Here is a 12,843-nt window from a genome sequence, read left to right as displayed (position 1 = left end):
GACTTTTGTCTTCGACTTTTGTCGTCGACTTTTGTCGTCGACTTTTGTCGTCGACTTTTGTCGTCGACTTTTGTCGCCGACTTTAGTCGTCGACTTTTGTCGTCGACTTTTGTCGTCGACTTTTGTCGTCGACTTTTGTCGTCGACTTTTGTCGTCGACTTTTGTCTTCGACTTTTGTCTTCGACTTTTGTCTTCGACTTTTGTCTTCGACTTTTGTCTTCGACTTTTGTCTTCGACTTTTGTCTTCGACTTTTGTCTTCGACTTTTGTCTTCGACTTTTGTCTTCGACTTTTGTCTTCGACTTTTGTCTTCGACTTTTGTCTTCGACTTTTGTCGTCGACTTTTGTCGTCGACTTTTGTCGTCGACTTTTGTCGTCGACTTTTGTCTTCGACTTTTGTCTTCGACTTTTGCCTTCGACTTTTGTCGTCGACTTTTGTCATCGACTTTTGTCGTCGACTTTTGTCGTCGACTTTTGTCGTCGACTTTTGTCGTCGACTTTTGTCGTCGACTTTTGTCGTCGACTTTTGTCGTCGACTTTTGTCGCCGACTTTTGTCTTCGACTTTTGTCTTCGACTTTTGTCTTCGACTTTTGTCGTCGACTTTTGTCTTCGACTTTTGTCGTCGACTTTTGTCGTCGACTTTTGTCTTCGACTTTTGTCTTCGACTTTTGTCGCCGACTTTTGTCGTCGACTTTTGTCGTCGACTTTTGTCGTCGACTTTTGTCGTCGACTTTTGTCTTCGACTTTTGTCTTCGACTTTTGTCGTCGACTTTTGTCATCGACTTTTGTCGTCGACTTTTGTCGTCGACTTTTGTCGCCGACTTTTGTCGTCGACTTTTGTCGTCGACTTTTGTCGTCGACTTTTGTCGTCGACTTTTGTCGTCGACTTTTGTCGCCGACTTTTGTCTTCGACTTTTGTCTTCGACTTTTGTCTTCGACTTTTGTCTTCGACTTTTGTCTTCGACTTTTGTCGTCGACTTTTGTCGTCGACTTTTGTCGTCGACTTTTGTCGTCGACTTTTGTCGTCGACTTTTGTCGTCGACTTTTGTCGTCGACTTTTGTCGTCGACTTTTGTCGTCGACTTTTGTCTTCGACTTTTGTCTTCGACTTTTGTCTTCGACTTTTGTCGTCGACTTTTGTCATCGACTTTTGTCGTCGACTTTTGTCGTCGACTTTTGTCGTCGACTTTTGTCGTCGACTTTTGTCGTCGACTTTTGTCGTCGACTTTTGTCGTCGACTTTTGTCGTCGACTTTTGTCGTCGACTTTTGTCTTCGACTTTTGTCTTCGACTTTTGTCGTCGACTTTTGTCTTCGACTTTTGTCTTCGACTTTTGTCGTCGACTTTTGTCGTCGACTTTTGTCGTCGACTTTTGTCGTCGACTTTTGTCATCGACTTTTGTCGTCTACTTTTATCGTCGACTTTTGTCGTCGACTTTTGTCGTCGACTTTTGTCTTCGACTTTTGTCTTCGACTTTTGTCATCGACTTTTGTCGTCGACATTTGTCTTCGACTTTTGTCTTCGACTTTTGTCGTCGACTTTTGTCTTCGACTTTTGTCGTCGACTTTTGTCGTCGACTTTTGTCGTCGACTTTTGTCTTCGACTTTTGTCGTTGATTTTTGTCGTCGACTTTTGTCGTCGACTTTTGTCGTCGACTTTTGTCGTCGACTTTTGTCGTAGACTTTTGTCGTAGACTTTTGTCGTCGACTTTTGTCGTCGACTTTTGTCGTCGACTTTTGTCGTCGACTTTTGTCGTCGACTTTTGTCTTCGACTTTTGTCGTCGACTTTTGTCGTCGACTTTTGTCGTCGACTTTTGTCGTCGACTTTTGTCGTCGACTTTTGTCGTCGACTTTTGTCGTCGACTTTTGTCGTCGACTTTTGTCGTCGACTTTTGTCGTCGACTTTTGTCGTCGACTTTTGTCGTCGACTTTTGTCTTCGACTTTTGTCGTCGACTTTTGTCGTTGATTTTTGTCGTCGACTTTTGTCGTCGATTTTTGTCGTCGACTTTTGTCGTCGACTTTTGTCGTCGACTTTTGTCGTCGACTTTTGTCGTCGACTTTTATCGTCGACTTTTGTCGTCGACTTTTGTCGTCGACTTTTGTCGTCGACTTTTGTCGTCGACTTTTGTCGTCGACTTTTGTCGTAGACTTTTGTCGTCGACTTTTGTCGTCGACTTTTGTCGTCGACTTTTGTCGTCGACTTTTGTCTTCGACTTTTGTCTTCGACTTTTGTCTTCGACTTTTGTCGTCGACTCTTGTCGTTGATTTTTGTCGTCGACTTTTGTCGTCGACTTTTGTCGTCGATTTTTGTCGTCGACTTTTGTCGTCGACTTTTGTCGTCGACTTTTGTCGTCGACTTTTGTCGTCGACTTTTGTCGTCGACTTTTGTCTTCGACTTTTGTCTTCGACTTTTGTCGTCGACTTTTGTCGTTGATTTTTGTCAACGACTTTTGTCGTCGACTTTTATCGTCGACTTTTGTCTTCGACTTTTGTCGTCGACTTTTGTCGCCGACTTTTTTCGTCGACTTTTGTCGTCGACTTTTGTCGTAAACTTTTGTCGTCGACTATTATCGTCGACTTTTGTCGTCGAATTTTGTCGCCGACTTTTGTCTTCGACTTTTGTCGTCGACTTTTGTCGTCGACTTTTGTCATCGACTTTTGTCGTCGACTTTTGTCTTCGACTTTTGTCGTCGACTTATGTCGTAGACTTTTGTCTTCGAATTTTGTCGTCGACTTTTGTCGCCGACTTTTGTCTTCGACTTTTGTCTTCGACTTTTGTCTTCGACTTTTGTCTTCGACTTTTGTCGTCGACTTTTGTCGTCTACTTTTGTCTTCGACTTTTGTCTTCGACTTTTATCGTCGACTTTTGTCATCGACTTTTGTCGTCGACTTTTGTCTTCGACTTTTGTCGCCGACTTTTGTCATCGACTTTTGTCGTCGACTTTTATCGTCGACTTTTGTCGTCGACTTTTGTCGCCGACTTTTGTCGTCGACTTTTGTCTTCGACTTTTGTCTTCGACTTTTGTCGTCGACTTTTGTCGTCGACTTTTGTCGTCGACTTTTGTCTTCGACTTTTGTCGTCGACTTATGTCGTAGACTTTTGTCTTCGACTTTTGTCGTCGACTTTTGTCGCCGACTTAAGTCGTCGACTTTTGTCTTCGACTTTTTTCTTCGACTTTTGTCATCGACTTTTGTCGTCGACTTTTGTCATCGACTTTTGTCATCGACTTTTGTCGTCGACTTTTGTCTTCGACTTTTGTCGTCGACTTTTGTCTTCGGCTTTTGTCGCCGACTTTTGTCGTCGACTTTTGTCGTCGACTTTTGTCGTCGACTTTTATCGTCGACTTTTGTCGTCGACTTTTGTCTTCGACTTTTGTCTTCGACTTATGTCTTCGACTTTTGTCGTCGACTTTTGTCTTCGACTTTTGTCGTCGACTTTTGTCTTCGACTTTTGTCTTCGACTTTTGTCGTCGACTTTTGTCATCGACTTTTGTCGTCGACATTTGTCTTCGACTTTTGTCGTCGACTTTTGTCTTCGACTTTTGTCGTCGACTTTTGTCTTCGACTTTTGTCTTCGACTTTTGTCGTCGACTTTTGTCGTCGACTTTTGTCGTCGACTTTTGTAGTCGACTTTTGTCGTCGACTTTTGTCGTCGACTTTTGTCGTCGACTTTTGTCGTTGATTTTTGTTGTCGACTTTTGTCGTCGACTTTTGTCGTCGACTTTTGTCGTCGACTTTTGTCTTCGACTTTTGTCATCGACTTTTGTCTTCGACTTTTGTCGTTGATTTTTGTCGTCGACTTTTGTCGTCGACTTTTGTCTTCGACTTTTGTCGTCGACTTATGTCGTCGACTTTTGTCTTCAACTTTTGTCGTCGACTTTTGTCGCCGACTTTAGTCGTCGACTTTTGTCTTCGACTTTTTTCTTCGACTTTTGTCGTCGACTTTTGTCGTCGACTTTTGTCATCGACTTCTGTCGTCGACTTTTGTCTTCGACTTTTGTCGCCGACTTTTGTCGTCGACTTTTGTCGTCGACTTTTATCGTCGACTTTTGTCGTCGACTTTTGTCGTCGACTTTTGTCGCCGACTTTTGTCGTCGACTTTTGTCTTCGACTTTTGTCGTCGACTTTTGTCGTCGACTTTTGTCTTCGACTTTTGTCGTCGACTTATGTCGTAGACTTTTGTCTTCGACTTTTGTCTTCGACTTTTGTCGTCGACTTTTGTCGCCGACTTTTGTCTTCGACTTTAGTCGTCGACTTTTGTCTTCGACTTTTTTCTTCGACTCTGTCGTCGACTTTTGTCGTCGACTTTTGTCATCGACTTTTGTCTTCGACTTTTGTCTTCGACTTTAGTCGTCGACTTTTGTCTTCGACTTTTGTCGTCGACTTTTGTCGTCGACTTTTGTCGTCGACTTTTGTAGTCGACTTTTGTCGTCGACTTTTGTCGTCGACTTTTGTCGTCGACTTTTGTCGTTGATTTTTGTTGTCGACTTTTGTCGTCGACTTTTGTCGTCGACTTTTGTCGTCGAATTTTGTCTTCGACTTTTGTCATCGACTTTTGTCTTCGACTTTTGTCGTTGATTTTTGTCGTCGACTTTTGTCGTCGACTTTTGTCTTCGACTTTTGTCGTCGACTTATGTCGTCGACTTTTGTCTTCGACTTTTGTCGTCGACTTTTGTCGCCGACTTTAGTCGTCGACTTTTGTCTTCGACTTTTGTCTTCGACTTTTTTCTTCAACTTTTGTCGTCGACTTTTGTCGTCGACTTTTGTCATCGACTTTTGTCGTCGACTTTTGTCTTCGACTTTTGTCGCCGACTTTTGTCGTCGACTTTTGTCGTCGACTTTTATCGTCGACTTTTGTCGTCGACTTTTGTCGTCGACTTTTGTCGCCGACTTTTGTCGTCGACTTTTGTCTTCGACTTTTGTCGTCGACTTTTGTCGTCGACTTTTGTCTTCGACTTTTGTCGTCGACTTATGTCGTAGACTTTTGTCTTCGACTTTTGTCTTCGACTTTTGTCGTCGACTTTTGTCGCCGACTTTAGTCGTCGACTTTTGTCTTCGACTTTAGTCTTCGACTTTTGTCTTCGACTTTTTTCTTCGACTCTGTCGTCGACTTTTATCGTCGACTTTTGTCATCGACTTTTGTCGTCGACTTTTGTCTTCGACTTTTGTCGTCGACTTTTGTCTTCGACTTTTTTCTTCGACTCTGTCGTCGACTTTTGTCATCGACTTTTGTCGTCGACTTTTGTCTTCGACTTTTGTCTTCGACTTTTGTCGTCGACTGTTGTCGTCGACTTTTGTCGTCGACTTTTGTCGTCGACTTTTTTCGTCGACTTTTGTCATCGACTTTTGTCGTCGACTTTTGTCTTCGACTTTTGTCGTCGACTTTTGTCTTCGACTTTTGTCGTCGACTTTTGTCATCGATTTTTGTCATTGACTTTTGTCTTCGACTTTTGTCTTCGACTTTTGTCTTCGACTTTTGTCTTCGACTTTTGTCGTCGACTTTTGTCTTCGACTTTTGTCTTCAACTTTTGTCGTCGACTTGTGTCGTCGACTTTTGTCGTCGACTTTTGTCGTCGACTTTTGTCTTCGACTTTTGTCGTCGACTTTTGTCATCGATTTTTGTCATTGACTTTTGTCTTCGACTTTTGTCATCGACTTTTGTCGTCGACTTTTGTCGTCGACTTTTGTCGTCGACTTTTGTCGTCGACTTTTGTCGTCGACTTTTGTCGTCACTTTTGTCGTCGACTTTTGTCGTCGACTTTTGTCGTCGACTTTTGTCGTCGACTTTTGTCGTCGACTTTTGTCGTCGACTTTTGTCGTCGACTTTTGTCGTCGACTTTTGTCGTCGACTTTTGTCTTCGATTTTTGTCTTCGACTTTTGTCGTCGACTTTTGTCGTCGACTTTTGTCTTCGACTTTTGTCGTCGACTTTTGTCATCGACTTTTGTCGTCGACTTTTGTCTTCGACTTTAGTCGTCGACTTTTGTCTTCGACTTTTTTCTTCGACTCTGTCGTAAACTTTTGTCATCGACTTTTGTCATCGACTTTTGTCGTCGACTTTTGTCTTCGACTTTTGTCGTCGACTTTTGTCTTCGACTTTTGTCGTCGACTTTTGTCGTCGACCTTTGTCTTCGACTTTTGTCGTCGACTTTTTTCGTCGACTTTTGTCATCGACTTTTGTCGTCGACTTTTGTCTTCGACTTTTGTCGTCGAATTTTGTCTTCGACTTTTGTCGTCGACTTTTTTCGTCGACTTTTGTCGTCGACTTTTGTCGTCGACTTTTGTCATCGATTTTTGTCATTGACTTTTGTCTTCGACTTTTGTCTTGGACTTTTGTCTTCGACTTTTGTCTTCGACTTTTGTCTTCGACTTTTGTCGTCGACTTTTTTCGTCGACTTTTGTCATCGACTTTTGTAGTCGACTTTTGTCGTCGACTTTTGTCGTCGACTTTTGTCTTCGACTTTTGTCATCGACTTTTGTCGTCGACTTTTGTCGTCGACTTTTGTCTTCGACTTTTGTCGTCGACTTTTGTCGTCGACTTTTTTCGTCGACTTTTGTCGTCGACTTTTTTCGTAGACTTTTGTCTTCGACTTTTGTCGTCGACTTTTGTCATCGATTTTTGTCATTGACTTTTGTCTTCGACTTTTGTCTTCGACTTTTGTCGTCGACTTTTGTCTTCGACTTTTGTCTTCGACTTTTGTCGTCGACTTTTTTCGTCGACTTTTGTCGTCGACTTTTTTCGTAGACTTTTGTCTTCGACTTTTGTCGTCGACTTTTGTCATCGATTTTTGTCATTGACTTTTGTCTTCGACTTTTGTCGTCGACTTTTGTCTTCGACTTTTGTCTTCGACTTTTGTCTTCGACTTTTGTCGTCGACTTTTTTCGTCGACTTTTGTCATCGACTTTTGTCGTCGACTTTTGTCTTCGACTTTTGTCGTCGACTTTTGTCGTTGATTTTTGTGGTCGACTTTTACTTTTGTCTTCGACTTTTACTTTTGTCTTCGACTTTTGTCTTCGACTTTTGTCGTCGACTTTTGTCGTCGACTTTTTTCGTAGACTTTTGTCTTCGACTTTTGTCGTCGACTTTTGTCATCGATTTTTGTCATTGACTTTTGTCTTCGACTTTTGTCTTCGACTTTTGTCGTCGACTTTTGTCATCGACTTTTGTCGTCGACTTTTGTCTTCGACTTTTGTCTTCGACTTTTGTCGTCGACTTTTGTCATCGACCTTTGGCGTCGACTTTTGTCGGCGACTTTTGTCGTCGACTTTTGTCTTCGACTTTTGTCGTCGACTTTTGTCGTCGACTTTTGTCTTCGACTTTTGTCTTCGACTTTTGTCATCGACTTTTGTCGTCGACTTTTGCCTTCGAATTTTGTCTTCGACTTTTGTCTTCGACTTTTGTCGTCGACTTTTGTCGTCGACTTTTGCCGTCGACTTTTGTCGTCGACTTTTGTCGTCGACTTTTGTCGTCGACTTTTGTCGTCGACTTTTGCCTTCGAATTTTGTCTTCGACTTTTGTCGTCGACTTTTGTCGTCGACTTTTGTCGTCGACTTTTGTCGTCGACTTTTGTCGTTGATTTTTGTCGTCGACTTTTGTCGTCGACTTTTGTCTTCGACTTTTGTCGTCGACTTTTGTCATCGACTTTTGTCGTCGACTTTTGTCGGCGACTTTTGTCGTCGACTTTTGTCATCGACTTTTGTCGTCGACTTTTGCCTTCGAATTTTGTCTTCGACTTTTGTCGTCGACTTTTGTCGTCGACTTTTGTCGTCGACTTTTGTCGTTGATTTTTGTCGTCGACTTTTGTCGTCGACTTTTGTCTTCGACTTTTGTCTTCGACTTTTGTCGTCGACTTTTGTCGTCGACTTTTGTCGTCGACTTTTGTCGCCGACTTTTGTCTACGACTTTTGTCGCCGACTTTTGTCTTCAACTTTTGTCGCCGACTTTTATCTTCGACTTTAGTCGTCGACTTTTGTAGTCGACTTTTGTCGTCGACTTTTGTCGTCGACTTTTGTCGTCGACTTTTGTCGTTGATTTTTGTTGTCGACTTTTGTCGTCGACTTTTGTCGTCGAATTTTGTCTTCGACTTTTGTCATCGACTTTTGTCTTCGACTTTTGTCGTTGATTTTTGTCGTCGACTTTTGTCGTCGACTTTTGTCTTCGACTTTTGTCGTCGACTTATGTCGTCGACTTTTGTCTTCGACTTTTGTCGTCGACTTTTGTCGCCGACTTTAGTCGTCGACTTTTGTCTTCGACTTTTGTCTTCGACTTTTTTCTTCAACTTTTGTCGTCGACTTTTGTCGTCGACTTTTGTCATCGACTTTTGTCGTCGACTTTTGTCTTCGACTTTTGTCGCCGACTTTTGTCGTCGACTTTTGTCGTCGACTTTTATCGTCGACTTTTGTCGTCGACTTTTGTCGTCGACTTTTGTCGCCGACTTTTGTCGTCGACTTTTGTCTTCGACTTTTGTCGTCGACTTTTGTCGTCGACTTTTGTCTTCGACTTTTGTCGTCGACTTATGTCGTAGACTTTTGTCTTCGACTTTTGTCTTCGACTTTTGTCGTCGACTTTTGTCGCCGACTTTAGTCGTCGACTTTTGTCTTCGACTTTAGTCTTCGACTTTTGTCTTCGACTTTTTTCTTCGACTCTGTCGTCGACTTTTATCGTCGACTTTTGTCATCGACTTTTGTCGTCGACTTTTGTCTTCGACTTTAGTCGTCGACTTTTGTCTTCGACTTTTTTCTTCGACTCTGTCGTCGACTTTTGTCATCGACTTTTGTCGTCGACTTTTGTCTTCGACTTTTGTCTTCGACTTTTGTCGTCGACTTTTGTCGTCGACTTTTGTCGTCGACTTTTGTCGTCGACTTTTTTCGTCGACTTTTGTCATCGACTTTTGTCTTCGACTTTTGTCGTCGACTTTTGTCTTCGACTTTTGTCGTCGACTTTTGTCATCGATTTTTGTCATTGACTTTTGTCTTCGACTTTTGTCTTCGACTTTTGTCTTCGACTTTTGTCTTCGACTTTTGTCGTCGACTTTTGTCTTCGACTTTTGTCTTCAACTTTTGTCGTCGACTTGTCGCTGCCTCAAAACTATAATGTTCTATGTTTCAAAAAAATGTTTCGAGAAAATCGACTACAAAGTTTGGAGTATCTGAATTTCACTCTTTATTTATGTGTTTTTGCATGAAAATAGTAAATCAAGTACCGTAGGTGGATAATCTATCGATTCAAATGCTAAAATTTCTTTTTTCATGCTGGAAATCTGTTTTATTAACGTTTTTCTGTTTTGACATAGAACATTTATTTGATTTCCTTGCATTTCCAGTTGATTTTTTTGTTCTATGTTGGACATACAACATTATAGTATTGAGTACGGTATATGAAAATAACCAACTTACAGTCAAAACAACCAATATTTTTGGAGTAATTATATTGCTTTTTAAACTTTTTGTTGTTTTTTTTTATTAAAAAACATAAATTCGATGAAGTGCATCATGCCCAAACAAGTTGAAAGATTTCAAATTAGTATTTACCAAGAAATAAGCAAAAAAATATAATTACGCAGCAATAATTTAAATAAACATTCAAGTGAATCTTACTTAGAAACTATTGCTGATTATTGTCAGTAACTATTTCAAAAAAGCCATAATCGACCTGCCGCATGACCTTTCAATATTGCTTTAAAAGATTTTATTTTGGAGTCCGGCAGCTAATTTTTAAATGTAAAATGTTCTATGTAACTTAAAAGTAGTAATTTTTGTATGGGGTTCAAATGAGGCAAATTGTTCTATGTCAACTAAGAACTTTATAGTACTGAGTATAAGCCCTTATATTCGAAAATTGAATATTTGTTTTGGCCATAAATATTGTATTAAGCCAAAAATAAAATTTTTGTGGACATAGTCTTGTAGCCATTGAAAAGACGAAAATTTTGATATAAAAAAGTCATTTTTTCCCATTTCTTCGACATAGAACATTATAGTTTTGAGGCAGCGTTGTGTCGTCGACTTTTGTCGTCGACTTTTGTCGTCGACTTTTGTCTTCGACTTTTGTCGTCGACTTTTGTCATCGATTTTTGTCATTGACTTTTGTCTTCGACTTTTGTCATCGACTTTTGTCGTCGACTTTTGTCGTCGACTTTTGTCGTCGACTTTTGTCGTCGACTTTTGTCGTCGACTTTTGTCGTCACTTTTGTCGTCGACTTTTGTCGTCGACTTTTGTCGTCGACTTTTGTCGTCGACTTTTGTCGTCGACTTTTGTCGTCGACTTTTGTCGTCGACTTTTGTCGTCGACTTTTGTCTTCGATTTTTGTCTTCGACTTTTGTCGTCGACTTTTGTCGTCGACTTTTGTCGTCGACTTTTGTCTTCGACTTTTGTCGTCGACTTTTGTCATCGACTTTTGTCGTCGACTTTTGTCTTCGACTTTAGTCGTCGACTTTTGTCTTCGACTTTTTTCTTCGACTCTGTCGTAAACTTTTGTCATCGACTTTTGTCATCGACTTTTGTCGTCGACTTTTGTCTTCGACTTTTGTCGTCGACTTTTGTCTTCGACTTTTGTCGTCGACTTTTGTCGTCGACCTTTGTCTTCGACTTTTGTCGTCGACTTTTTTCGTCGACTTTTGTCATCGACTTTTGTCGTCGACTTTTGTCTTCGACTTTTGTCGTCGAATTTTGTCTTCGACTTTTGTCGTCGACTTTTTTCGTCGACTTTTGTCGTCGACTTTTGTCGTCGACTTTTGTCATCGATTTTTGTCATTGACTTTTGTCTTCGACTTTTGTCTTGGACCTTTGTCTTCGACTTTTGTCTTCGACTTTTGTCTTCGACTTTTGTCGTCGACTTTTTTCGTCGACTTTTGTCATCGACTTTTGTAGTCGACTTTTGTCGTCGACTTTTGTCGTCGACTTTTGTCTTCGACTTTTGTCGTCGACTTTTGTCGTCGACTTTTGTCGTCGACTTTTGTCTTCGACTTTTGTCGTCGACTTTTGTCGTCGACTTTTTTCGTCGACTTTTGTCGTCGACTTTTTTCGTAGACTTTTGTCTTCGACTTTTGTCGTCGACTTTTGTCATCGATTTTTGTCATTGACTTTTGTCTTCGACTTTTGTCTTCGACTTTTGTCGTCGACTTTTGTCTTCGACTTTTGTCTTCGACTTTTGTCGTCGACTTTTTTCGTCGACTTTTGTCGTCGACTTTTTTCGTAGACTTTTGTCTTCGACTTTTGTCGTCGACTTTTGTCATCGATTTTTGTCATTGACTTTTGTCTTCGACTTTTGTCTTCGACTTTTGTCGTCGACTTTTGTCTTCGACTTTTGTCTTCGACTTTTGTCTTCGACTTTTGTCTTCGACTTTTGTCGTCGACTTTTTTCGTCGACTTTTGTCATCGACTTTTGTCGTCGACTTTTGTCTTCGACTTTTGTCGTCGACTTTTGTCGTTGATTTTTGTCGTCGACTTTTACTTTTGTCTTCGACTTTTACTTTTGTCTTCGACTTTTGTCTTCGACTTTTGTCGTCGACTTTTGTCGTCGACTTTTTTCGTAGACTTTTGTCTTCGACTTTTGTCGTCGACTTTTGTCATCGATTTTTGTCATTGACTTTTGTCTTCGACTTTTGTCTTCGACTTTTGTCGTCGACTCTGTCGTAAACTTTTGTCATCGACTTTTGTCATCGACTTTTGTCGTCGACCTTTGTCTTCGACTTTTGTCGTCGACTTTTTTCGTCGACTTTTGTCATCGACTTTTGTCGTCGACTTTTGTCTTCGACTTTTGTCGTCGAATTTTGTCTTCGACTTTTGTCGTCGACTTTTTTCGTCGACTTTTGTCGTCGACTTTTGTCGTCGACTTTTGTCATCGATTTTTGTCATTGACTTTTGTCTTCGACTTTTGTCTTGGACCTTTGTCTTCGACTTTTGTCTTCGACTTTTGTCTTCGACTTTTGTCGTCGACTTTTTTCGTCGACTTTTGTCATCGACTTTTGTAGTCGACTTTTGTCGTCGACTTTTGTCGTCGACTTTTGTCTTCGACTTTTGTCGTCGACTTTTGTCGTCGACTTTTGTCGTCGACTTTTGTCTTCGACTTTTGTCGTCGACTTTTGTCGTCGACTTTTTTCGTCGACTTTTGTCGTCGACTTTTTTCGTAGACTTTTGTCTTCGACTTTTGTCGTCGACTTTTGTCATCGATTTTTGTCATTGACTTTTGTCTTCGACTTTTGTCTTCGACTTTTGTCGTCGACTTTTGTCTTCGACTTTTGTCTTCGACTTTTGTCGTCGACTTTTTTCGTCGACTTTTGTCGTCGACTTTTTTCGTAGACTTTTGTCTTCGACTTTTGTCGTCGACTTTTGTCATCGATTTTTGTCATTGACTTTTGTCTTCGACTTTTGTCTTCGACTTTTGTCGTCGACTTTTGTCTTCGACTTTTGTCTTCGACTTTTGTCTTCGACTTTTGTCTTCGACTTTTGTCGTCGACTTTTTTCGTCGACTTTTGTCATCGACTTTTGTCGTCGACTTTTGTCTTCGACTTTTGTCGTCGACTTTTGTCGTTGATTTTTGTCGTCGACTTTTACTTTTGTCTTCGACTTTTACTTTTGTCTTCGACTTTTGTCTTCGACTTTTGTCGTCGACTTTTGTCGTCGACTTTTTTCGTAGACTTTTGTCTTCGACTTTTGTCGTCGACTTTTGTCATCGATTTTTGTCATTGACTTTTGTCTTCGACTTTTGTCTTCGACTTTTGTCGTCGACTTTTGTCATCGACTTTTGTCGTCGACTTTTGTCTTCGACTTTTGTCTTCGACTTTTGTCGTCGACTTTTGTCATCGACTTTTGTCGTCGACTTTTGTCGGCGACTTTTGTCGTC

This window comes from Episyrphus balteatus, chromosome 2 (assembly GCF_945859705.1).
Source record: "Episyrphus balteatus chromosome 2, idEpiBalt1.1, whole genome shotgun sequence".
Lineage (NCBI taxonomy): Eukaryota > Metazoa > Arthropoda > Insecta > Diptera > Syrphidae > Episyrphus > Episyrphus balteatus.
Note: the sequence above shows the minus strand (reverse complement) of the source record.